The sequence below is a fragment of the Bos grunniens genome, chromosome 10 (assembly GCF_055505025.1).
Source record: "Bos grunniens cultivar Pamir isolate PY7600 chromosome 10, Bosgru_T2T1.0, whole genome shotgun sequence".
NCBI classification, from domain to species: Eukaryota; Metazoa; Chordata; class Mammalia; order Artiodactyla; family Bovidae; genus Bos; species Bos grunniens.
The window spans coordinates 91,404,543-91,431,843 of record NC_141174.1 but is presented as its reverse complement, the minus strand read 5'-3'; the positions used below and the strand labels follow the sequence as shown (position 1 = coordinate 91,431,843).

At 43.6% G+C, this 27,301-nt stretch overlaps 2 long non-coding RNA genes across 2 annotated transcripts in view; both read left to right on the top strand.

Annotated features, from left to right (window-relative positions):
• Positions 1-27,301, top strand: part of LOC147365374 (uncharacterized) — a 123,929-nt gene that overhangs the window by 6,860 nt on the left and 89,768 nt on the right. The gene's annotated exons all lie outside the window — the stretch shown is intronic.
• Positions 1,109-8,842, top strand: LOC147365375 (uncharacterized). The gene is made up of 2 exons (XR_015135488.1): positions 1,109-1,516; positions 2,215-8,842. It is a non-coding gene; the product is annotated as an uncharacterized LOC147365375 (long non-coding RNA).

Below are 27,301 nucleotides of genomic sequence, written 5' to 3'. Positions count from 1 at the left end.
TTGGCTATGCAGGGTCTTTTTGTTTCCATACAAAGTTTAAAAATTATTTTTTTAGTTCTGTGAAAAATGCTATTGGTATTTTGATAGCGATTTCACTGAATGTAGATTGCCTTGTGTAGTACAGTAATTTTAATAATGTTAACTCTTCCAACCCAAGAACATGGTGTATCTTTCCATCTGTCTGTGTCATCGTCAGTTTCCTTTTTCAGCATCTTATAGGTTTGTGAGCACAGGTCTTTTATCTCCTTAGGTAGGTTTATTCCTAAGTATTTTATTCTTTTTTGATGGAATGGTAAATGTGATTGTTTCCTTAATTTCTCTTCCTGATAGCTTGTTGTTAGTATAAAAATGCAACAGAGTTCCGTATATTAATTTTGTATCCTGCAACTTTACTGAATTCACTGATGAGCTCTAGTAGTTTTCTGGTGTGTCACGTGCAAAGAAAGTGTGAAAGAAAGTGAAGTTGCTCAGTCGTGTCCAACTCTTTGCGACCCCGTGGACAGTAGCCTGCGCCAGGCTCCTCCATCCATGGGATTTTTCTAGGCAAGAGTACTGGAGTGGGTTGCCATTTCCTTCTCCAGGGAATCTTCCCAACCCAGGGATCGAACCCAGGTCTCCTGCATTATAGACAGACGCTTTACCGTCAGAGCCACCAGGGAAGTCCTAACAGTGACAATTTTACTTCTTCCTTTCCAACTTGGATTTCTTTTCCTTCTTTTTCTAATCTGATTGCTATGACTAGGACTTCCAAAACTATGTTAGACAAAAGTGACAAGAGCAGGCATCCCTGTCTTGTTCCTGATCTGAGAAGGTATGCTTTCAGCTTTTCACCACATACCTGTGGGTTTGTCATATATGGCCTTTACTATGTTGAGGTATAGCCCCTCCAAGCTCAACTCTGGAGAGTTTTTTAAGCATCAGATCAGATCAGATCAGTCGCTCAGTTGTGTCTGACTCTTTGCGACCCCATGAATCACAGCACGCCAGGCCTCCCTGTGGTGATTAATTTTGTCAAAGCTTTTTCTGAATCCATGGAGATGACAATACGGTTTTTCTTTTTTAAGTTGTTACTGTGGTATATCACATTAAATTGCTGATACTGAAAAAACCCTTACTTTCTGGGATAAATCCCACTTGAACATGGTATGATCCTTTTAATGTATTATTGGATTTGGTTTGCTAATATTTTGTTGGGAACTTTTCCATCATGCTTATCGGTGATACTGGCCTGTGTTTTTCTCTTTTAGTGATATCTTTGTCTGGATTTGGTATCAGGGTGATGCTGGCCTCATAGAGCGAGTTCAGAAGAGAACACACATTCTTACATAGAATCCCTACAGCTGCTCTCTTCTTAAGGACAGGACAGACATACAGAAAGCCACACCAACCACCACTAGAGGTCTCCTACCAGGACAAACAGAAAGTTGGCCACAGTGTCTCAGTGAAGGACTCAGACTATACAGGATAAGTTTCCAAACTTTTCTGAGATGGAATCAGGATGAGGAATTTCCCCTTTGTAAGTGATCTTAATGAAGCTGTGAGACATCATTTTAGATCAATATCAGTATCACAACCCTTGATATTGCTGCCCTCCTCCAGGAACCCTAGGCGCCGTTGGCCTCCCTCCTGTCTGTTACAGAGAAGGTGCTCAGCTTTGCATCCTGTACGATATGCAGCTTAGCTCCTACCTGGCATAATAGAAATGGAGTGCATGTTGGTGGAATGAGCCATTAGAGTGCAGCTGGTGCTGTGGGGGCTTCATGGACTAGATTCCCTGACTCCCCCAGGAGAGCAGATCCCACCTCCTGTTGCTGAAGCGTAGACAGAAATGCTCTCTGTGAACACAGGCTCAAGGCAAGCATTTCTACTGTTCCGAGCTCCTTCAAAATGAGGGCTGAGAAGAAGAGAATGGACTAGAGGTGGTCTAGAGGTCTTAAGAGGGTGAGACTTGGAGGCAGGAGGGCTGACGGCAAAATGGGGTCAGATGGCCTGATCTCACCCCTCAGGGCAGGGCCGATATTTTGGGGAGGCAGTTGAGGGAGCAGAGCCCCAGGTGTCACTGCTTCCCAGAAAACACAGCTTGTGATCAGGTGAGATTTTATGATGCCAAAGTCCTTCTGGGAGGCCCAGACCACTCTGACATTGGGTGTCCAAGGGGATTCACGAACTAAATTTTTGTGTTGGTGAGAACGCTTTTTGTTTCTTTCTCAACAGGAGAGCTGTGTAAGCTCCCAGAGCCCCTCTGGAGCCTTGAAAGACTTGCCACGTTCTGAACACAGCATCCTGCCCATACCCTTAGGAGACAATTATGTGGGAGCTTACATCTCCATTGCTCAGTCTTGCTTTATTTTTTGCCTGTAGCGTATAAAAGTTTCCAATCTGTGTCTCCCATGCACTGATGCTCCGGATGAATCACATTCTGAGGTAGAGCTTGGAGCCCAGCCGTGTCTGAAATGTTGGTGAGAGGATGCAGATATGTTGGTCAGAGCAATTTCAGAGGGAGGTCAGGGCCTGAGAGGTTTTGGCTGCAGTGCTGGCGGTTAGGTTCGAGTCATTTGGACAAACGGATTCATGCTGGCTGAATGGGCCCGCTCAGACAAGGGGAAATAAAAGACTACTACTCTAATCAAGGCTAAGTCGCATCTCCCAGCCAGGCAGCTGCTGTCAGGGCCTAGGAATGTCTGTTCTGGGATGCTAAGGCCCAGCCCGCCCCTGTCAGCCGAGACCCTGCACCTGCCCCGGCCAGGAACAGTGGTCAGAGATGGAGGCTGGGGAAAAGAAAATCTAGGTCAACCTCTGTTGCCTTTGAAGATTCTGGGTTTGTGATCTGAAATGTATCAATACTTCTCATTTGGTCCAGATAACTACCGGCCCCCGAGTTTATGAATGCAGGCAGCGAGTCAGGTGGCTGCGAAGAAACCTGTGTTTGGTCCAAGACTGAGGTGCCCTTGGATTGACTGCCTCCATCTCCCAGGCTGGAGAATGGGCCCTGCCTTTCTTCAGGGGCTGCAGTGTGCTCACTGTCCTGCCATCTCCTCCTCCTCCTGTCCCTTCTGGAAAGGGGGACTTGGTCTGAAGTTTCCTGGGTGTTTCTTTAATGGAAACACTTGGACCCTTGAGAGTCAATAATATCTATTCCTTTTGGCAGGGGCAGTCAGGGAGGGCAAACTGACCTTTGTGTTTAAGAAGAGGTCGTTTGGATTTCCCTGGTGGTCCAGTGGTTAAGGCTCCTTGCTTCCACTGCAGGATGAGCTTAAGATCCTACAAGCCATGCGGTGTGGCAAAAGAAAAAAAAAAAAGCATTTAGGCCAAATTTTCTCAAATCTGGTTGCACCTTAGACTTATCAAGGAGGCAGGGGTTAACAATATCCATGCCTGGATTCTACCCAGATATTTCTCATTTAATTGCTTAGCATGAGACTCAGTCGTCAACAGTGCTCATAACGCGTCTCGGGGACACTAACATGAGACCAGGGTTGGGAACCTCTGGTTTCAAGCTCTCAGCTGAAGCAAAATCTGAGGGTGTAGGGATCTCTGTGATTAGATGATAAACGCCCAGAGAGCAAGAACAGTGCTCCCCTGTTTTGGCCTCTCCTCCCTTGGAGTTTAATAGAACGCAGTACACAGTGGGTTCTCAGTAAGCATTTACATATGAATTCTTGGATGCGTAGACGAACCAACAGTAACATTCCTTTAAAAAAACCTCATCCACTTGAGGCAGTGACTACTATTTTAAACATGCCGCAATGAGAGGCCCTTGCAGGGAAGTCTGGGCCAGCTGGACCTGCCCGCCACAGTTACACTCAGCACCATTCTAACCACTTAAGAAATGTCTGGATGGAAAAACTTCCCAGACAATGGAAAGCAAAAAGTGTCTAGGGTATTCTTTTCTTTTCTTTTCTTTTTTTTTTTTGAGGGGGAGGGGTGGGGGGACAGTGTCAAGGCTCTGATAATGAAAACATAGATTATTTGCTTCTGTAAACCACTGGGGAGGATTATCTCATCATCTGGTTTTCCTTTGAGAAGTTAGACAATAGTGTCTAGCTTGTCTGAATACCTCTGGAAGGATCCTTTGCCGTTATGCCCCAAAACACCATTAAGATCCAGTGTATCAGCTCTGGGTCTGGGCACTTCACTCTGATAAGGAAGGAAACTAAGAAAATCATGAGACAGTAGAGATTTGAGCAGGAAGATGAGGTCAAGAGAGGGTGACAAAGGCATTTAGAATAAAAGCTTCCGCTGCAGGTGTTCTTGCTACATGGCAGTATCCTTGGTGGATTATATTTTTTAAATTGACCTGAAAGCATACAGGTTTCAGATTAAAATTTAATTAAAATTCAGATTTTAAAAGGTAGTAAATACGAGAAGGAGGGATTCTGAATCAATGATTAAGAGACTAGATGGAGTTTCACAATTAAGTGCTTAAAATACCATGAACAGGAGATTTCTTGCCTCCCTTTCCTTTTGTTCCTTTCTCTCTCTCCTTTTCTTCCTCCCTTCCTTCCCATAAACACTGACCAAACTAAGAAGAAAACTCATAGCCTTCACATCCCCTCAAAGAGGTCCTGCGTTAGTAGGGAAGATTGGAAAGGGCAGTTCCGATGAACGAGGAACGTGAGACATGACGTGGGAAGGAGTTGAGAGAGGAGGGGCTGTGTTCTCAAAAGGGAGGAGAAGGTTCGCAAATGAACCCAGCGCTGGTTCTCAGCCTGAAAGAATATCTCAGGCCCTCCCATCCAGATCCTCCTGGGCCCCGTAACGAGCCGGGGGTTGTCTGGCCTTTCTTAAATGTCTGCAGTCAGCTCCAGCATCCTTGAGACAAGCAACAGACAAAGTCTGTGTCAGTTTTACAGGAAGGTTATGAGAGAAAATTGGCAACCTGGCTGAACCAAAAAAGGTAATTTAACAGCTCATATAACTGAAATGTCCAAGGCTTATGTCTGGTTTCAATCAAGGCAGGATGCAGGGGCTCAAATAGGACCATCCAGAGTCTTCCACCTTCCCCTGCTCTCAACCCTGCTTCCCTCAGGCTCAGCTTCACTGGCAGACAGGAACAGCGACCCCCCTTAACTCCAATCAGCCCGGCACTCAGGAAGAAGAGAGCATCTCTTTTCTACTAGTCTTGTAGGAAAGATTTCCCTTGTGGCTCGGCTGGTAAAGAATCTGCCTGCGATGTGGGAGACCTAGGTTTGATCCCTGGGTTGGGAAGATCCCCTGGAGAAGGGAAAGGCTACCCACTCCAGTATTCTGGCCTAGAGAATTCCATGGACTGTATAGTCCATGGGGTCCCAAAGAGTTGGACACAACTGAGCAACTTTCACTTTTCACTTTCTCTAGGAAAGACACTCTCTTTATCCCAGCTTGAGTCGAGGCTGATTCCCAAGCTAAGAAGAAAGGGATAATGAAGGATAACTCCAGGGTTTCAGAAGAGGGGAAACTGGAAAAGATGAATACCTGGATCAAAACCATTGTATAACGTTATATATACTATGCTTCCATAAAAGGAGAAAAAATAATCAGAGCACTGGTTTGGGAAAAAGAAATCGGAGAGGAAGAATTGGGTTCAGACAAGTCAGAGGAAGTGGTCGGATGCTAATGAGTGGGGCAAGGGGTGGTGGTTAGAAGCATGAGGATGGGGGTTTTGTGGAGAAGCTGGACTTGGAGACGAGGAGTTGGGTCCTACAGAGAGGAGAGCCAGAGCTACAGAACTGGTCATGTTTAGTAGGGAGAGTGCGTGACACCTGGTGAGGGCTCTCTCCAGGGGGCTTGTGAGCTCTAAACATTCTGCAAATGCAAATTTCTGTTATCATCAGGATTATGTGTGAGATAGGAGGAAAACAAGACACCAGTGATAAGGAAAAGAGAGTGTAGACGGAGGCTTCATATACTATAGGTCATAATAATCATCATTAATCAGGATTTTTTAATTGATGTATAGTTGATTTACACTATTGTTTCAGATGTAAAGCAAGGGAAGCAGAGACTAGCTCTAACCTATTCCCACACACACACACACATATATATATTCCCACATATAAATGTGTGTGTGTGTGTGTGTGTGTGTTCTGTTTTCAGATTCTTTTTCCTTGTAGGTTATTATAAAATATCAAGTTCCCTGTGCTATACAGTAGGTCCTTGTTGGTTATCTGTTTTATATATATTAATGTGTAGGATTTTTTACAAGTGATAGGAAACTCAATTCAAATTGGTTTAATAACAATAAAACAGTACATTGACTCCTGTAACAGGTAAGTCCAGGGTAGCTGAGGTTCAGATGCATTCAGGCGCTCTGTGATTTATGGACTTGTCTTACTCTTTTACCTTAATCTTCCCTCTGTTGGCCCAGAAGCCTTCTCCTTATGAAGACAAAACAGCTGCCAGGAACACCATTCTATCTTTTCCATCAGGAAGAGCAATTCTCCTACAGACAGTTTCAATGAAATTCTCTGAATGAGTCTGACTCTGGTGTAGCCCATTATATGCCCATTTCTAAGTCAATGCTGTCATGCTCTGATTTTTAGAGTTAAATCAACACCCATCTCAAGTTACGACTAGAGGCATCCAAACCACTAGACTGAAAATGAGGGACAAATGGTTCCCTGAAGGAGGACTAGGGTGCTTTTCCCAAAAGGAGGTGGAATGGATACAGCAAAAACAATGACTCTCCACCAAATAAACCGAGGGAAGAATGTCAGGGCTGCTGGTAGTCACCAGGGTCTGAAGACCCAGAGGTTGAAGATGGGAAGTGAATGGGCACAGAATGGTTTAGACATGTGGCTGAATCATTTGTTTCTTTAAAAGATCAGAAATACAGGAGGAGAACAAATTTTAGGGGGATGAAGGGATAAGTGGAAGTAGAAATCTCATGGAGGCAGGGATCTTATATTTTAAAGACCTTGATCCGTAAAAGGAAGCAGAGACTAGCTCTAACCCATTCCCACCACTTCTGAGCGAGGCACTGTGTAGGTGCTAGGAGGGCTGAAATGAATCATTCCCAGCCTGTGTCCTCAAGAAGCTCGCAGCCTGAAAAGGAAGAGAGAACTGTGAATGAGCAGAGTATGCAGAGAAGGGACGCCTGGTGACTCCAAAGCTGAAGACAGGGAAGGCGCACCAGTGACAGCCTGCTGTTAGGTCAGAGTTATCCTTTAGGAGAGAAGGATGAGCTCTCTCCCAGGGTACTGGGGAAGGCTTTTCACGCAAGATGGTCCCTGATCTGGGTTTAGTGGGATGAATGGGAGTTTGCTTCAGGAAGCCAAATGGAGAAAGGAGCGCTAAGCAAAGGCAAAGATTTCTTAAGAGGCTCATGGGTGTATAGTAAGAACTCTGGGGGTGGGGAAGGGCAAGTGAGGAAGGGCCCTTGTGATGTGCCAGAGGCGGGGGCTTTGTTCGGAGGTGGTGGGCGGGGCACAGAGAAAGTTTGCAGTCAGGGCAAGATATGCTTGATTAGCATGTGGGAAAATGTCTCTGAAGTCAGTCTGGGGAATGCGCTTCGTGGAGACAGGCCAGTTCAGAGGATGTGTGGCAGTGACAGAGGTTAGCACAAGGACAGGGAAGGGAGGACAGAGTGGAAGGATCCCTGGGAGCAGGAATTCACAGAACCAGTGATGACAGGATGAGGGAGTAGGTAACACAGGAGCTCTGAGTGCAGGCGATGGGGCTATGATTGGAGGAAAGGAACCCTGGACGGGAAGACCCCAGAGGTGCAGGTGGGAAATGGATAATGCAGGAGAGAGTTCCCCAGAGAGCCAAGGGGAAAGGGGGTGGGCAGGCCTCGGACACATGTAGAGACCAAGACAGGCTGAGCACCGGGTGGGAAGGAGGCATGGAGAATGCGGATAAGAATCCCGAGTGTTAATGAGGAGGGCGGACTAGTTGGAAGGCTTTAATTTTCTCAGTTAAGAAAGAGGGGACTCTCCTGTTGGGCATGAGTGGGTTTCAGATTTTCCCTGTGGGGAAAAATGGGGAGAGTAAAGCACCAACCAATCACTGAGTCATGCCAACTCCACCCGCACGGGGCCCTCCTCTCCTCTCTTGCCCTTTGCCTCAGCTGGGGCCTCATTAACGACACCAGTGTATGCAGGGCTGCAGTGGGAGTGCTTGTCAGACCTCCCACCCCAGGAGCTGCCTCAAAGCGCCACCCACCCCGGCATCGCATTCAGGAGCTCCGGGGTGAGACCCGGGCACATGTGTTTGCAGAACACTTCACACCAGAGACTCTGAAATGCTACACCCCACCCATCTGCCACACATGGTTGAGAATGACTGAGTTAATGGGACTGAGTCCCGGAGTCTGCGATGGGTGGGAGAACTGGAGTGGAATCCTGTGCAGAAACCAGGTGGGAGTCATGACAGGAGGACAAGGAGCACCAGTGACTGGGATTCTGGGAGCACGGCGTCTCCTGATGCTACATTCAGCCACACCAGTGTCAGTGACCACCGAGAGATTCAGGAGGTCTGCAAAACCTGAGCACAACTGAGGATAACCAGACTTTTCTGAAATATCATGGCCATTGTTCTAAGGGCAAGGAATGAAAACGAGAGGGGAAAAAAAACCAAACCAATTATTGATGATGGAAAGACCCCGGGGCGTCTTCAAAAGTTGCAGCAGTTTGTTGCAGCAGTGCCCTCTGCCGGTGACAGTCGGACTTGCAGCTGTATGGCCACTGCATCCTTGACTTCTTGACCACACCCTGGAGTGGGCGGGTTAGTGAGGCTTCTAAGAAAATGGTCAAGTTACAAACGATCATTAAATCCATACACATGACCCTTCAGGTATAAGCTGAGCCTTAAACTTTAGACTTGGCGATTTGCCAGTTAACTGTGTTCAAATAAAGATTAAAAACTGTCCAGGAAAAATGCTAAGTTCCTGAAAAAAGTTTCTTTGAAAAATGTTTGGTATGTGTATAATGGCCAGTCACCTGGAGACAAGCTACAGAGTTAGACATGTTTTCTGGAATGAATGAATTTTCAAAAAAAGCTTGGTAATTCTATGCTTTAATAATAATAGTTTTTGTGTGTGTGTGATCAGTTGTGTCTGACTCTGTGACGCTATACACTGTAACCTGCCAGGCGCCTCTGTTCATGGGATTTTCCAGGCAAGAATATTGGAGTGGGTTGCCATTTCCTACTCCAGGAGATCTTCCTGCCCCAGGGATCGAACCGGCATCTCTTGCATCTCCTGCATTGGCAGGCAGATTCTTTACCACTCATTGAACATTGGCACCTTGTATGCATGACCTCAGTTAATTCTCACAATAGGCCAGAATTCAGAACAAGAACTGTTACCATTCATACTTGTGAGCTAACTGAGGCACAGATCACCTTGTGACCATGGCTATGACCACAAAAGCTTGGCAGAGGAATTAAACCTAGAAGCATCATGTAGCCTTGTTAAGGTCATCCCAACTACTTTATTGCATGTTCCAGAAAGGCATGATTGTGTCAGCATCATGGGTGCTTCCTGAGTGCTCATGTGATGGCCCCAGGCAGGTGCTCCTTGTGGCTGGATGCCTCTGCTTCCCTGTGCTGACTCAGGGGCTCGGGGTCTTCCTGCCTTGTGGCTGCCCATTAGCTGGGTCTGGTCATTTTCCCTACACGTTTGGCCAGCTAGAAGGAGAGAAAAGAGCAAAGAGGAAGCACTTCTGCTTCTTAAAAGCTGTGGCTAACGTTCCAGTGGCAAGAACTAGACCTTGGTCACACATGGATGCCAGGGGTGCTGGGAAATGCAGTTTCTGGCTGGCACTTTCTGGCACCAGCTCTTCACCGTGGGAGGGGGAGCAGGGACTTGAGTGGTCAGCTGGCCATCTCTGCCCTTCCTCTAGTAAGCGTGACTCACTGACTTAGGCCACACCATTTCTCGGAGGATGATGGAAACTGATCGCTACTCCAGGTGAGCACCAGCTTGAGATCATGAGACTGGTGTCTGTAGCAATAAATCATTTGTGAGGTGCTTTTCCTGCTGACAGTATTTCCATACCAATTATCTTCTTTCATCCTCACAGTCTTTGTAAGGAGGTTAATTGCCTCTAGTTCCCAGATAGGGAAACTGAGGCTGGGCAGTCAGATGTTCTGCCTATATTCCCACAGCTGGGATTCAGGGTCTGCTCATGACCATGCCCTGAAAATAGTTGTGGCTGCTAAGCTTAGATGACACTTGACCAAGATGTTTCATGTTGAGGGGCGAGGAGTGGGCAGAGCTGTGAGCAGAAGCAGGAGATGTTCTCCATGGGCTGAATCAATATCACTCATGAAACGTTTTCCTGTATTTTCTACCTTTACCAAAGGTCACAGAACAACCAAAGCCACGGCTTATGTTTCACAACAGTTTACATTGCAGGTTTCTTTTGCTATTGACAATTCTGTGATGTTCTTTACTATTATGGATTTGGGGGGAGAGTTTAGGAGGGGTCTTTATGTTCCTCCCATAGGCCTCCTCCCTCCTCTGAGTTTTATCAGAGTCTCTGGTAACAATCTAGTCATAAGAAGAGGTTCTCATTATTTTAATTCTCACTGAGCTATCCTTCTGTACTAGTTTAAACATTTAAAGTATTAGTCTACATTTTACTATGAAAATTTCAAGTATACAAAAGAGAAAAGTAATATGTAAACATACAGATACTCTACTGATTGAAAATACTAGCATTTTCCAAGTATCTTTCTGTTACTGATTTCTAGATTAACTCAACTATGTTCAGAGAATACAGCTGGCTTTGAATTTTTTACGTTTGCTAAGGTCTCTTTGTGGCATGGAATGTGATCTGTTGTGGTGAATGTTCCACATGCGTTTGAAAAGAAGATGTATTCTGCTATTGGGTAAAGTGTTCCATAGGAATATCATTCAGGTCAAGATGGCTGATCATGTTCGTTCTTCTGTGTGCTTGGTGATCTTCTGTCTAATCATCTCAGCCATTGTGTAAAGTGTTCCATAGGAATATCATTCAGGTCAAGATGGCTGATCATGTTCGTTCTTCTGTGTGCTTGGTGATCTTCTGTCTAATCTCAGTAACTGATTACTGAGAGAAGAATGCTGACGTCTCCAACTGTAACTGTGGCTCTGTCTTTTCAGTCCTTTGAGTGTTTGCTTCACGTATTTTGAAATTCTGTTGTTAGGGGTGTACACATTTAAGATTGCTTTATCTTCTTGGCAAATTGAGCTCTTTATTTTCATGAAATGTCCCTCTTTATCTCGGAAATAGTTCTTGCTCTGAGTCTGCTTTGTCTGATGATAGTATAGCCAGTCCAGTACAGGATACTTTTCTCCACCCTTTTACTTGTAACCTATCTCTGCTTTTACGTTTAAAGTGGATTTCTCATGCTTTGTTTTCCACTCTAATTTTTGTTCCTCTATGTTTCATCTTCTGTTACATTGCTTTTGGGCTTCGCTGATCGCTCAGTTGGTAAAGAATCCGCCTGCAGTGCAGGAGACCCTGGTTTGATTCCTGGGTCAAGAAGATCCGCTGGTGAAGGGATAGGCTACCCACTCCAGGATTCTCAGGCTTCCCTTGTGTCTCAGCTGGTAAAGAACATGCCAGCAATGCAGGAGACGAGGGTTCGATCCCTGGGTTGAGAAGATCCCCTGCAGAAGGGAACGGCTACTCACCCCAGTATTCTGGCCTGGAGAATTCCATGGACTATATAGTCCATGGGGTTGCAAAGAGTCAGACGTGACTTTCACTTTAGATTGTTTGGATATTTAATATTATTGATTAACTTCTATTTGAATTGTAAGTATCCATTTCAATTTTTCTGTTGGCTTTTTGCCTTTAACATTTTTGATTTTGTTTAGTTTTTTAGTTTTAGTGGTGCTTTAAGAGTTACTATATAAATTATATATAGCATACAATTTTATCATATATAATATATGTACATTTTGTCTACTTAGAGGTAATATTTTACTATTTTAAGTAAGTAAACATGCTACATTAAGTAACATGTTACTGTTGTTGTTGTTCAGCCTCTAAGTTGTGTCCAACTCTGCAACCTTATCAACTGCAGCACGCCAGGCTTCCCTGTCCATCACCAACTCCCGGAGCTTGCTCAAACTCATGTCCATTGAGTCGGTGATGCCATCCAACTATCTCATCCTTTGTTGTCTCCTTCCCCTCCTGCCCTCAGTCTTTCTCAGCAGCAGGGTCTTTTCCAATGAGTCAGTTTCTCATATCAGGTGGCCAAAGTATTGGAGTTTCAGCTTCAGCATCTGTCCTTCCAGTGAATATTCAGGGTTGATTTCCTTTACGATGGACTGGTTGGGTCTCCTTGCTGTCCAAGGGACTCTCAAGTCTTCTGCAGCACTCCAGTTCAAAAGCATTAATTCTTGGGTGCTCAGTTTTCTTTCTGGTCTAACTCTCACATCCATACATGACTACTGGAAAAATTATAGCTTTGACTATATTGACCTTTGTTGGGAAAGTGATGTCTCTGCTTTTTAATACACTGTCTGGGTTTATCACAGCTTTTCTTCTAAGAAGCAAGTGTCTTTTCATTTTGTGGCTGCAGTCACTGTCCACAGTGATTTTGGAGCCCAAGAAGCTAAAATCTGTCACTGTTTCAAGTAACAAGTAGGGGACTTAAAGCCCTATTGGTCTTTACTTTGCCCTCTCTGTGTTATAGTTGTCAAACATACTACATCTACACACATGGAAATGTGAACCATACAATCGTGAGTTTTGCTTTCAGTTGCCATACATATTTTATGGAGAGAAAAATAGTTTTTATTGGTGCAGATATTTACCATATCTGATGCTCTTCCTCATTCCTGAAGTTCCAGGTTTTCCTCTGATAACATCTTCCTTCTGCCTTCATGAAGAGCTTCTTTTAGAACTCTTGATTTCCCTTCTTGATGGAGACTCTGTGGGGACCGTGACTTGAGCATACCCTTGCGTGAAAAGTACAAGAGAAACAGGGGTGTGGAGGGGACCCTGGAAACTCACCCCCCATGTAGGTTGCTTCTTCAAATTTGGACTCCTCTCTCCTCAATCTGCCTGTTTTTCTTTACTTTCCAGAGTTCTCAGGTAATTGCCTAGCATTTTGTCAAGTATGTGGTTGATATCAGTGTAACTGCCTGTCAGGTAATAGTCCCACTCCATCTTGGCCCAAGTCTGGTTGAATTTTCTCTTCATTTTCTAGCTTTTTAAGATGAAAACCTAGATAACTGATTTGAGACTTTTTTTCTTTTCTACCGTAAACATTTAAAGCTATAAATTTCCCTTTAAATACTGCTTTAATTGTATCCCACAAATTTTAATATGATGTATTTCTACAATATTTCAGTTCAAAGTATTTTCTGAGTTTCTGTGTGATTTCCTCTTTGACCCATGGGATAGTTAGACGTGCATTAATTTCTGAATATTTAGAGAGGATCTCCATGTAGAATTTTTGCTATTGACTTCTAACAATCCTGACGTCACAGAATGTATTAAATATAATTTCAATCCTGTTAAATATCTTGAGGCTTGTTTCATGGCCTAGAGTCATTGTCTATAAATTGATTATGTGTACTTGAAAAGATGTTGTTCTGCTGTTTGGGGGTGTGATGGTCTATGTAGTCGACCCTTGAACAACACGGAAGTTAGGGATATCAACACATTTGTGCAATCAAAAATCTATGGATAACTTTACAGTTGGCCCTTCTTATCCCCCATTCCACATTTGAGGATTCCACCAACTGTGGCTTGTATAGGATAATAGTAGGTTTTTTCTTTTTTTAATACAATTTTTAAAGGTTACTTTCCATTTACAGTTATTACAAAATATTGGCTATATTCCCCATGTTGTACAACACATTCTTGAGCCTATCTTATATCCGATAGTTTGTGCCTCCCGCTTCCCTGCCCCTATATTGACCCTTTCCCTACTCCTCTTTGGTAACCCCTAGTTTTCTATATCTGAGTCAGTTTCTTATATTTGCTAACTTTGTTGTAATTTTTTTAGATTCCACATATAAGTAATACCATATAGTAGTTATCTTTCTCTGTTCGATTTATTTCACTCAGTATAATGTTCTTGCCTGGAGAATCCCAGGGACAGAGGAGCCTGGTGGGCTGCTGTCTATGGGGTCGCACAGAGTCGGACACGACTGAAGCGACTTAGCAGCAGCAGCAGCAGCAGCAGCATAATGCTCTCCACATCAATTCATGTTGCTGTAAATGGCAAATGTTTGTTCTTTTTTATGGCTGAGTAGTATTCCAGTGGGTGTGTAACATGTACTGCAACTTCTTTATCCATTCATTTGTTGATGGACACAAGTTGTTTCCATATCTTGGCAACTATAAATAAAGCTGCTATGAGCATTGGGGTTGGGGGGCATGTATCTTTTCAAATTAGTGCTTTTAGTTTTTGGCCATATACCCAGGAGTGGAGTTGCTGGGTTATATGGCAGTTCTAGTTTTAGTTTTTCGGGGAGCCCTCCCATGCTGTTTTCCACAGTAGCTGCACCAATTTTGTAGTAGGTATTTATTGGAAAGAAGAAACAAAACATGTTGTTTAAGGGTCAGCTGTAAATGTTAATTAGGCCAAACATGGTTCTGATCTTTGTCTCTACTAATTTTCTCTTCACTTATTCTATCAATAATCAAAAAAGAAGTGTTAAAATTTTGTTGTCGTTTTCTTAGTTTACCTTTTTCGTATTTTTTTAAGACCTGTTTTTGGATGTTTTCACTTGTAGGATTATATCTTCGTGAGGATTTGACCACTTTCTTATTGCAGAATATCTTTTGTCTTTGACAGCAATCATTGTCTTGAAATCCATTTCATCTGATATAAATATAGCCATTCCAGTTTCTCTAGGATTATTTTCCCAGTACATGTTTTCTCATCCTAGCCTTTAACTGTTTTGAGTTTTTATATTTGAAGTGGGTTTTCTTGAAGATAACATTTGTTGGGTTTATCTAGTTTGTCAATTTCTGACTTAGAATATTTGACAAGTCATATTTAATGTCATTATTGATATACTTGGGTTTAAATATAACAATTTTCTATTTGTTTTCTGTTTGTCCCAATTGATCTCTGTTCCTGCTTTTCATTTTGTCGTATCCTCTTTTGGATTTTTTGAGTGTTTTTTATATTCTGTTGTATCTCCTCTATTAATTTATTGACTACAGCTCTTTATTTACTTATTTTCACGGTGGTTATTCTACAGCTTACAATATTTGCACCTTCTCACAATCTATCTTCTCATATCAGATGACACCTGTATGTTTCTACTTCTTCCTTCCAACCTTTGTATTATCCTTGTCATACATTTTACTTCTACATATATTGTAAATCCCACAGAAGATTGTTATTTTGCTTTAAATGATCCAGTCTTTTTAAAGAAGTTTAAAAATTAGATATCAGTATTTTATATTTAATTATACTTTATACTAATATTTACAACCTTTTCTTTATTCCTTTGTACAGATGCACATTTCTGTCTGGTATTTCTTTCAGCTTGAAAAAAATCCAGTTTCATTTCTGTTAGTGCAAGTCTGCTAGCAGTGAATTCACCTAGCTTTTGTTTGCCTGAAATATTTTAATTTTTGCTTTTTAGGAACATATTTTCTGGATGTAAATTCTAGACTTTTCTTTTTTTTTTTTTGTCTTTCAGCACTTTAAAGATGTCATTGTATTTTCTTTCAGCTTTTAATTGTTTCTCGTGACCAGTCTATGGAGTCTTAAATTCTGTTCTACTATATATAATGTGTTTGCTTTATTTTAGTCTGACTGTCTTTAAAATTTTGCCTTTGTTTCTTCTTTCCATTAATTTGATTATGATGCATTTTTGTGTGGTTTGTATTTAACTTGCTTGAGTTTTGCTGTTCTAGGATTTGTGGATACATAGTTTTCATCAAGTTTGGAAAAAATTTGGCCATTATTTCTTCATATTCTATTTCTGAAAAATAAATAAGCAAGAATAGATTAATGTTAGGGATAATAGATATCAATTTTTGATATCACATCTTCCTATGCATGAGTAGAGTTCATCATTACATTTTATTAAATCATCTTTTGCATATCTCAATAGCATTTAAAGTTTTCTTCATATAGATCTTAAATATTTCATATTTATTTCTAACTATTTTATGTTTTTGTTACTGTGGCTGTTACAAATAAGATCTTTATTTTTATGTTTTAAGGAGTTACTGCTTTTATATAGAAAGACCATTGATTTCTCTAGTAACCTGGTCCTAAACACCTTATTGTTTCCCATTATAATTTCCCATTCATTGGCTTATATTTTTTTCAGGCGTATGTAACAGTATCAGAAAATGATGCTTTCTTGAATTTGCATGTTACTTTTTCATAATGCCCTGATATTATGAAAAAGTAATGTGTCTCTTTTTCTTGTTACTTTGTGTCCTTTTTCTCTTTTTGAGTATTTTAAAAATTCTCATTTAAGGATCCTCTTCATATTATTCCATTATCTGTAATTGGCGGAGTACAGATTTTCTCAACTGTCTCATCTGTTGACTGTATTTCAAGATAGTTCCTTTCTTCATGGAACTAGACATATTTGCCATGAGCTCATCTTCATCAGGTCAAGTTTCCTGTAGAGCTCTTTGAACTTGTGCAGGCATCTCTTGGTTCACATTTGCCTTTGCAGAGTTCATTCCTGGATACTTTTTATGTTTATTTTTTGAGTGTAGCTTCCTTTAGTTATGGTTTGGAGAGATTCTGACTAACACCTACACACAGAACAATTTTGGAAGCTTGATTTCTAGAGGTCTACTCTTTCACCACCCACAATGTTGGGCAGATGGTCAGCTTCCTGCTGTTCCTCAGACCAGTGGGCAGAGTTTTCTTGTCCTTATTTCATGGAAGGAACATCTCTTTCTGGATTTCAGCTTTATTCAAAGATGTCACTTTCTGCTTCTTACCGCCTTCCGGCCTGAGGCGTAATCCCATGGCTCCTGAAATCCGTCTTCTCTGCCAGCTCCTGTTTCCAATGTCCCTCTGGACAGTTTGCTTTGATCTCCTGCTTAACTTTATGAGTTTAAGTTTCTACTTCCTTCCTGGTACCTGGGAATGTTCCTTGCTTACTTTTCAGTTTGGCTATGAAGTGACAGCAATAATCATGACACCAACAATAACATTTTGTTGTTGCTGTGTTCTATCCAGAATTTATATGGGCTTGGAGCATAATTAGAAACTTCCCACACTGGCTCAATCTATGTCGCTGACTGAGATTTCCTGGTGGTGCTTTAAGTAATTCTGACAAATGTCCTTTCCTGTCACAGAGAAAATTATTCTTATTCTCAAAATATCTTGGGCCCCATGAGGTGAAAGACTCTCATTGTTCCTACTCACTTATACACTGAGCAATTTCCCCACATCTGCCTTTCTACTCCTTTATATAAAAACATTATAGAACATCTCTTTTGTGCTAAGAACTGAGCGTGTTATCAGGATATGTAAAACTTAACATGAGGTCACTTCCTTGTCAGACGTCACTCTCCATGACACGAGGTCAGAGGATACTTTTAATGCACTATGAAAAGTACCAAAATAGAGGTAGGGGCCTTGCAAGTCCAGTGAAATGTCTAAAGGTTTTGTGAATGAAACAGAGATGACTCTGTCTGTCTTTTTCTTTTACATATTCTGGGAATACTGAGAATGGGAGAGCAGACAGCAGAGGGTGGGGGAGAGAGCGTGTTGGGGGCAGGGCCATTGGTTCCTGTCACTAATCAAACCATGCAGCTGCCCTTTGATGCCTCTGACCTGAGGTCCTGACTCAGCATGTCTGAAGTGGTTCTCAAGTAACTGCACATTGAAATGCTTCTGCCGGTGATTTTGACATACGGTTCAGGCTTCCCTGGCGGCTGAGATGGTAAAGAATCTGTGTGCCATGCAGGAGACCAGAGTTCAGTCCCTGGGCTGGGAAGATATCCTGGAGAGGGGAATACCATCTCCAGTATTCTTGCCTGGAGAATTCCATGGACAGTTGATGGTCATGGACTGCTGGGCAATAGTCCACAGAGTTGCAGAGAGCTGGACACGACCGAGTGACTAACACTTTTTAGGATCAAAAACTGCTGACATATCTGACCTTCAGTAAATCATTTAAACCTGTATTCCTTCTGTGCCTCAGTGTTCTCGACTGTAAAATCAGGTCATTTCCAGCCTTCTAGTCTAGTGGATAAAAGTTGCCTAAGACAGGACGATTTTCGTGATGGTTATCGTTTTGGTAATAGTACTGTTACGTAATCTCACTGCCTTTAGAAGCTTAGGTTGTATTTTTCCTGAGAGCAAAGTGTCAGTAAACTCAAACGACAAGCAGACTTGTTTTCCTATCATCCAGTGTTGTCATTTGGCTTCCAAAAATGAAGTAATGGTACTTGATGTAACAGCTTTGCCAGCCTGACGACCTGCCTTAATGCACGGTATCATGAGGTAATGAGTCTGAGTTTTATGCTTTGTGGAATCTGCCTGTTGATTTCCAGTCTCAGCTCAGGGGTATGTGTAGGTGGTGGGGGCAGGGGGAGGCTCGAGAGTGTGAACAGTGATGGTTAGTAAACCCAGCTGGAGGATTCCTGAGAGGCGCTCAGGGGCCATGGTTCCAACTGTTTTTCATTAATTATCTTCAAAACAACCTCTCATCCTAAAAAACCCAATTAGGGAGCAACACATGGCTTTGAAAGCCATGGTGGAAGAGTTCCTGATGGTTTTCATTTGGGGAACGTGTAGTGCAATGGAAACAATGTGGACTCTGGAGCCAGCCAGACTAGGTTCAAATCCTGGCTCTCCCACTACCCAGCTTGATGATGTCAGGTGAGTGACTCCACCACTCTGTGCCTCGGTGTCCTCATCTGAAATGTGGAGATAATGACAGCTATCATGGCGCCTGTCTCAGGAAGATGCTTTATAGATGAGGGCAGCCAACACACGCACGGGGGCAGCCAACACACGCACGGCACTTAGAGCAGTGCCTGGAGCATGTGAACGTTCCAGGAGTCTTAGCTAGAATTGTTTACTCCAAGACAAAGATTTAATCCACAGGCCAAGAAAGTTGAAGCAAAGGTCAGGTTTTTGGGGAAGACATTCAGGGGGTAGGAAGCCCCTTCCATGGCACTGCCTGGTCCCCCTACGTGGAAAGCCAGCCTTGCCTGGGGCGTAGGCTCCCCTCCGACTGACCAAGTTGGCCAGGACTGGAGCAAGTGTCCACTAGTCAGGCTCTGGGGCCTGAGCCCAGGACAGTTTCTCTTCCTCCATCAGCCCTGATGCCATTTTCTTTTCAGTCTCTGCTCCTCTCCTTTGCTTTCCTCCTTTCTCCTTCTGCCCCTCAAGCCTGGCCTTCACCTCCTGACCCTTGCCTTGGGCATTTCTCCACCTAGCGATTAGGAGCAGATCTGACAGGAGTCCTCAGCCCACTTCTGACCCCTTGGTCCCACCTCATCCACCCTGAGTAGAGCCCTTGAGTCCAGTAGTTGCCTTCCTCCCCAGAGATCGTGGGACCTGCCTGAGAATCAGCCTCCTGGACCCCACACAGAAGACAGACATCCTGCCAGGAAGGGGTGGTGACTTATTGGGCTTGCTCTTCTTCTGGCTCAGTCTTTTCTCATGTATACATCTTACTTGGGGCAGTTCCTGGAGCCCAGACATACCAAGCTGGCTTCACCTCTTATTAACCGGGGCTGAGAAATCAAGTCCATTGTGGTTTTAATTAACAGAACGCAGGCAGAGGATGAGATGGTTAGAGAGAATCACCAACTCACAGACGTGAATTTGAGCAAATTCTGGGAGACAGTGAAGGACAGGGAAGCCTGGCGTGCTGCAGTCCATGAGGCCGGGAAGCGTCAGACACGACCTAGCAACTGAAAAACAACAACAGAAGAGCGAGGATTGGGGTCAACTGTGTGGAAGTAGGAACCGCAAGCAAAGCAGAGATGAAAGCCGCGCTTTGATCTCACTGGAACATTTGATGTTTTGAGAATACTGAATTGTTCCTGACTCCTCATTATCTCTAGGGAGGAAGAGAATAAAGCCAACCCACTGAGGGAAGACTGACTACTGCTCTCCCATAATGAACTCTTCCTAGCCACTGGTTTCCATGAGGTCGAGAAGTAATAAGAGAGTAAAGGGCAGGGACCTCTCAGTTTTCATTATAATGAACATCGTGGGCCTTTGAAAAATGTGAGTGCCTCCACTTCACAGCCCTTCTATGTGTTCACGTTTCCATGCAGACGGCCGTGGGCACTGTGGGCAAATGATGGAGACGTCTGAAGCTGAGGACCAGTGGGGCCATTCTGTTAGCTTCCTAGGGCTGTTGTAATAAAATACCACTACCAGCGTGGCTTAGAACAACAGGAATTTATTGCCTCACAGTTTGATTGGTTAGAATTCCAAACTCAAGGTATCACCCGGCCACCATCCCTCAGAAGCTGCCAGGGAAACATTTCCTCCAGACCTCTCTCCTAGCTTCTGGGGGTTCCTTGGCTCCTGGCTATGTATCTGCAGTCTTCACGTGGCATGTGAATCTCCTTGTGTGTGTGCTTATGTCCACTTGCCCTTTTTCATAAGAATACCAGTCGTGTTGGAACAGGGGCCCACCCTTCTGCAGTATCACCTCATTTTAACTGATTATGGCTGCAAAAACCCTATTTCCAACTAAGGACACATTCTGAGGTGCTGGAAGCTCGGGCTTCAAGGTATGAGTTTGGGGAAGACACAGTTCAAACCATCATAGGCATGGCTGTGTTGTACAAGCTTGACTCCACAAACTGTGGGAAGCTGCCTTGCACTGTCCGTTCCATAGCTTGACACACAGCACTCTGTGACTACATGCTTGATAGAGCCACCCTGGTGTTGGTTCTTCATGTGTTGGAAATTAGGCCAGAAACATGGGCAGGGGCCAGTTGTGTGCTTGGAGGCCAGGTGCTGTCTCCTGAGAGCAATGGGGAGCCATGGAGTGTTTAGCAACGGGAGGATGATCAGACTCTAGGACGATCCCTCTGCCGTAGTGTTGAGAAATGAAATGGGGGCAGAGCAAGGCTGTTGCAGTTTTCCAAGCAAGTGATAGAGCCGGCCTTGAACCTCACTAATAGCAATTGAAATGGAGGGGAGATATGACTTGAAGGGACACCCACAGTTTATGTATCAGGGTTCCTAGAGAAGAAGAACTTAGAATACGTTTTATTTCAGTAAGGGAATTGCCATTTGAGGACTGTTGTGAAAGACAACTGCCATTTGGGTTTCTGGAGTCAGGCACTTGTTTCAAAGTCAGAAACTTTGAAAGAGATTCTCTTGTTTTCAAGGCAATCACCAAGATAAACTGTCTGTTTACACCAAAGTAAAGCAACTTGTTCTTGAAACAAATGGGAACGATATTATAAATCTGAGTATAACAGCTGCAGATTTAGGTGCTAAGTAGTGGACAGGTAGAAAGTTTTTCCTGAAGTTAGCATTTAGATTGAATTCTTGGTGTCTTCCATGTATTGGTTTCCTAGTTGCTGCCATAATAAACTACCACAAGCTTAGTAGCTTAAAAACAACACAAATTTATATGCTTTTATTGTACTCTAAGTCAAAACCTAACGTGATTCACGTGGCTAAAGTCAAGGTATTGGCAGGGCTGTGTTCCTTTCTGGAAGCTGGAAAGCTCTTTTCTCTGCTTCCAAAGCCACCCACAGTCCTTGGCTTGTGGCTCCTTCCTCTACTGTCAAAGCCAGCATGGCAGCATTGCCCTGTTTCAAGGTCAGCTGGTTCACAAACAATTCCATTGGAAGCCTTAATTCCCCTTTGCCATGTAACCAGAAGTATTCACAGATTCTGAGGGTTAAAATGTGTATGTTTTTGGGGGGTGGCATTAATCTGTGTACCGTCCCTAATTTAAATGGTGTTTAATTTAGTATAACACAGACCGTGCAAGGCTGAATAGTACAACTGTCTTATCTGGCCCTGGGGAATCATGGATGGGGTTTCTCTTGAAGCAAATGGAGGTTCCCAGGACAAGTTGTGCTGGGTCAGCATGGTCCAGCCATAGGCCAAGAGAAGGGGACAGTGCTTCCTGCTATCAGGAAAGGATCTTGGGGAACCTAGTCTCAGTACTGATCTAAAGATTCTTGTTGAGGATGAGGGAGCCTGTTAGGAAGTATTCATGGTCTTGAGGTTGGGGTTTTTGGTCCTGTGAGGCCAAGAAGAACACAATAATCCACTACCTTAGCCCCCTCATATTACTGCCCTTTGTCCTGTTAATAGACTGGGGAGTTGCATCGTGTGGGGTCAAGGCTGGGGTGGGGGAGGAGCAACGTGCCTGCCTGCAGTGAGTCCACATGTGTGAACCAGCTCAGGCTGGAGCAGCGAGTTACAGAGGGTGTGATGTGAGCTGGGGGCTCAGACTGCTGTCGTGGAACCACAAGTGGTGGACGGAGAGGCAAGCACTCCCCAGGCTCAACTTTCAGGCATTCTCAGAAAGGGGGGGGAGACGCCACGTGGCCAACTGACTATTCTGCTAATCCCAGGCAGATGCGGTTTGAACATTAAAAGAAATGGGACTTTATTTTGGGCTCCCAAAGCAGACGTCCGGGTTGTAGGATTTAGAGATGAAGGGCCTGTGGGAGGTGATGGCGGGGGAGGAGTCTGGCTGGTTCTGGCATTTAGCTGCATAACAGAGTGCTGCAGAGTCTTGGTTGTTGGGAGATGCATTTCTGGGAGGCCAGAAGCATAAGTATGAAGCCTTTTGTCTTCTGTGTCTGGAGTTTTATGGAGCTATGACTGCCCAGGAGGAAGCATGGCAGTGCCTGGGTCTTTGGGGGTTGAGCTTCCTGGGATGGGAGCACCAGCTGAGGGTCATGACAATTCACGTTAAACAGGGGAGGGGAAAGAGCTGGAAGAGCCTCTAGGGCTTTGGCACTTGGGACCTCCCCAGCCCTTCCAGTCCCTGCTGGGGAGGTGGGGCCTGCTCCAGGAGGGAGGCCTTCTGTATGGGTTCCAATTTCAAAAGCGAGGAGACCAGTAGTCCCCACTTTCCCAGTTGTTATCCACCATCAACCAGTACAAAAATATGAAATGGAAAATTCCAGAAGCAGTTCATAAGTTTTAAATTGCAGGCCATTCTGAGCAGCATGATGAAATTTTGTGCCATCCCACTCCCTCCAGCCTGGGAAGTGAATCATCCCTTTGTCCAGCATATCCTGCCCATTGGTCACTTAGCAACCATCTGGGCTATCAGATCAATTGTGGCTGTATTGCTTGTGTTCAAGTGAGCCTTTTTTTACTTAATAATGGCCTCAAAGAAGAAGAGGAGTGAGGCTGACAAATCAGAAATTGTCTTACTGTGCTTAATTTGTGAAAACTTTCCCAGAGTTTTTTATGTGTAGTATGTGTGTACGAGGATGAACATAGTCTATACAGACATGGCTCATTGTACCACACTTCACTTTATTGTGCTTCAAAGACAGTGTGTTTTTTGTTTGTTTGTTTTTACAGATTGCAAGTTAGTGGCAACCCTGCACCAGGGCAATCTGTCAGCACCATTTTTCCAACATTTGTCTCCGTATCATATTTTAGGAGTTCTCACAATATTTCCGTCTGATTCATTGTTATTATATTTGTCCTGGTGATCTGTGACCACTGATCTTTGACGTTACTATTGTAAACTGTATTGGAGTACCGCAAACGACACCCAGAGAAGACAGCGTACTTTGTTTTAATTGATGTAAACTTCATTTTCGATGTTGTGTTAATTACTGTTATACAGCAAAGTGATTCAATTACATGTGTATATGTATTCTTTTTTCATGTTCTTTTCCATTATGGTTTGTCATAGGATATTGAAAATAGTTCTCTATTCTATAGTGTAGGGTCTTGTTGCTTACCCGTTGTATATATAACGGTATATATATATATAAAAGCTTATATCTGTATACATATAAAAGCTTACACCTGTCAACCCCAGCTTCTCCCTCCATCCCTCTTCCAATGCTCTCCTCCTTAGCAACCACCAGTTGTTCTCTATGTCTGTGATTCTATCTCATGGATAAAGTTCATTTGTGTGATATTTTAGATTCCACATGTAAGTTGTATCATATGGTATTTGTCTTTCTCTTTCTGACTTACTTTACTTACTGTGATCATCTCCAGTTGTATCTGTGTTGCTGCAAATGGCATTATTTCATTCTTTTTTATGGCTGAGTAGTATTCTATTGTATGGTCTTCCCTGGTGGCTCAGTGGTAAAGAATCCACCTGCCAGTGCAGGAGATGCGGGTTTGATCCCTGAATCGGGAAGACCCCCTGGAGAAGGAAATGGCAACCCACGCCAGTATTCTTGCCTGGGAAATCCTGTGGACAGAGGAGCCTGGTGGGTTACAATCCAGGAGGTTGCAAAGAGTTAGACACAACTCAGCAACTAAACAACAAGTATTCCACTGTGTATATGGACCAAACCTTCTTTATCCATTCATCTGTCGAGGGACATTTAGGTTCTTTCTATGTCTTCACTATTGTAAATAATGCTGCTGTGAACATAGGGGTATATGTAGGGTTCCCTTTTCTCCACACCCTCTCCAGCTTTTATTATTTGTAGACTTTTTAATGATGGCCACTCTGACTGCTATGAGCTGGTACCTTGTATTTTTGATTTGCATTTCTATAATAATTATTGGTGTTGAGCATCTTCTCATGTGCCTATTGGCCATTTGTATATCTTCTTTAGAGAAGTAAGACAGCAAACTCAATTGATAAATATGTGTATGTTCTGACTGCTTCATCAACCAGCCCTTTGCCTGAGGCCTCCCTGTTCCTTGAGACACAACAGTGTTGAAATTAGTCCAATTAATAATCCTATAATGGCTTCCCTGTGGCTCAGTTGGTAAAGAACCTGCTCACCAATGCAGGAGACACAAGTGAACGAGGTTCAATCCCTCGGTTGGGAAGATCCCCGAGAAGGAAATGGCAACCCACTCCAGTATTCTTGCCTGGAGAATTCCATGGATAGCAGAGCCTGGGGGATCGCAGAGAGTTGGATATGACTAACATCCATAATAGCTTCTAACAGTTCAGGTGAAAGGAAGAGTATTATATCCCTCACTTTAAATCAGAAGCTAGGGAAGATTAAGCTTAGGGAGGAAGGCACGTTGAATAGCAATGATAAGCTGAAAGCTAGGCTTCCTGCACGAAACGGTCATGTTGTGTATACAAAGGGGGAAATTCCGGAAGGAAATTAAGAATCACTACTCCAGTACACACATGAAAAATAAGGAAGTGAAACAGCCTTATTGCTGATATGGAGGAAGTTTTCACGGTCAGGATGGAAGATCAAACCAGCCACAACTTTCTGTTAAGCCAAAGCTTAAGGGACCAGCTCTCTTCAATTCTATGAAGGCTGAGAGAGGTGAGAAAGCAGCAGAAGAAACGTTTGAGGCTAGCAGAGGTTGGTTCATGAGGTTGAAGGACAGAAGGCATCACCATAACGACAAAGTGCAAAGTGAAACTGCAAACACTGATGTAAATGCTGCAGCAAGTTCTCCAGAGGATCTAGCTAAGATCACTGCACTACACGACAGATGTTTCAGTGTAGGCAAAGTAGCCTTCTATTGGAAGAAGATGCCATCTAGGATGTTCATAGCTGGAGTGGAGAAGTCAGTGCCTGGCTTAAAGCGTCAAAGGACAATCTAACTCTCTCGTTAGGGGCTAATACACTGGTGGCTTGAAGTTGAAGCCAATGCTCATTGACCATTTCTGAAAATCTTGTGTACGTGCTAAGTTGCTTCAGTCACGTCTGACTCTTTGTGACCCTGTGGACTGTAGCGTGCCAGGCTTCTCTGTCCTTGGGATTCCAAGCAAGAACAGTAGAGTGGGTTGCCATGCCCTCCTCCAGGGGATCTTCCTGATGCAGGGATCAAACTTGCATCTGAAGATGTGACTGAATTGCTACAATTTCATGATAAATATTAAACAGATGAGTTGCAAGGAAAGTAATTTCCTGAGATGGAGTTTCTCCTGATGAAGATGCTGTGAAGATTGTTGAAATGACACAAAGGATTTAGAATATTAATATGACATAAACTTAGCTGATAAAGTAACTTCAGGGTTTGAGAGGATTGACTCCAGTTTTGAAAGCAGTTCGTTTGTGGGTTCAGTTCAGTTCAGTTGCTCAGTCGTGTCCGACTCTTTGTGACCCCATGAATTGCAGCATGCCAGGCCTCCCTGTCCATCACCAACTCCCAGAGTTTACCCAAACTCACGTCCATCGAGTCAGTGATGCCATCCAGCCATCTCATCCTCTGTCGTCCCCTTCTCCTCCTGCCCCCAATCCCTCCCAGCATCAGAGTCTTTTCCAATGAGTCAACTCTTCGCATGAGGTGGCCAAAGTACTGGAATTTCAGCTTTAGCATCAGTCCTTCCAAAGAAATCCCAGGGCTGATCTCCTTCAGAATGGACTGGTTGGATCTCCTTGCAGTCCAAGGGACTCTCAGGAGTCTTCAACACCACAGTTAAAAAGCATCAATTCTTCAGCGCTCAGCTTTCTTCACAGTCCAACTCTCACATCCATACCTGACCACAGGAAAAACCATAGCCTTGACTAGATGGACCTTTGTTGGCAAAGTAATGTCTCTGCTTTTGAATATGCTCTCTAGGTTGGTCATAACTTTCCTTCCAAGGAGTAAGCGTCTTTTAATTTTATGGCTGCAGCCACCATCTGCAGTGATTTTGGAGCCCAAAAAAGTGGGTAAATACTATCAAACAGCATTGTATGTTTCAGAGAAATCATTCATGAAAGAAAGAGTCAGTCAGTGAGGCAAACTTTAACGTTGTCTTATTTTAAGAAATTGCTAGAGTCACCCCAGACTTCAGCAACCACCACCCTGATCGGTCAGCAGCCATTAACTGGGAGGCAAGACCTTCCATCTGCAAAAGATTACTACTTACTGAAATATATGTTGTTCATATATTGTTCATACACGTGTTCCCTTATCAGGATCTTCATCCAAAACACATCCCCTGGAAAAGAACCAACTGTTCCTCTCATTATGACAGAGAGAGACAGGCAGTGTGTCCAATGACAGTACTTTCTCACTTCTATCATTCTAGCTGGTTCTGGGAGCAGCAAGAACTTATACCAGGTGCTTGACAGAGGTTCCAGGGAGCACCTTTTAGCCATGCCCTTTTCCGTCAGAGTTGTCTAGTTTTGCGTGTCTGTAATTCGTTCTTTGGGTTGTGTGCTGTGAGAGATGCAGAGAAACTAAGTCGTGGCCAGGCTCTTCCTTTAAGGAACTGACCAGAGACCAGCGTGGCTCTCAGGAAGCAGACACTCTGTTATTATACTCTATTACACTATGAGATTGTTTGTGCCTAGGTCCCAACCTTAGCAAGACTGACTGGAAATTC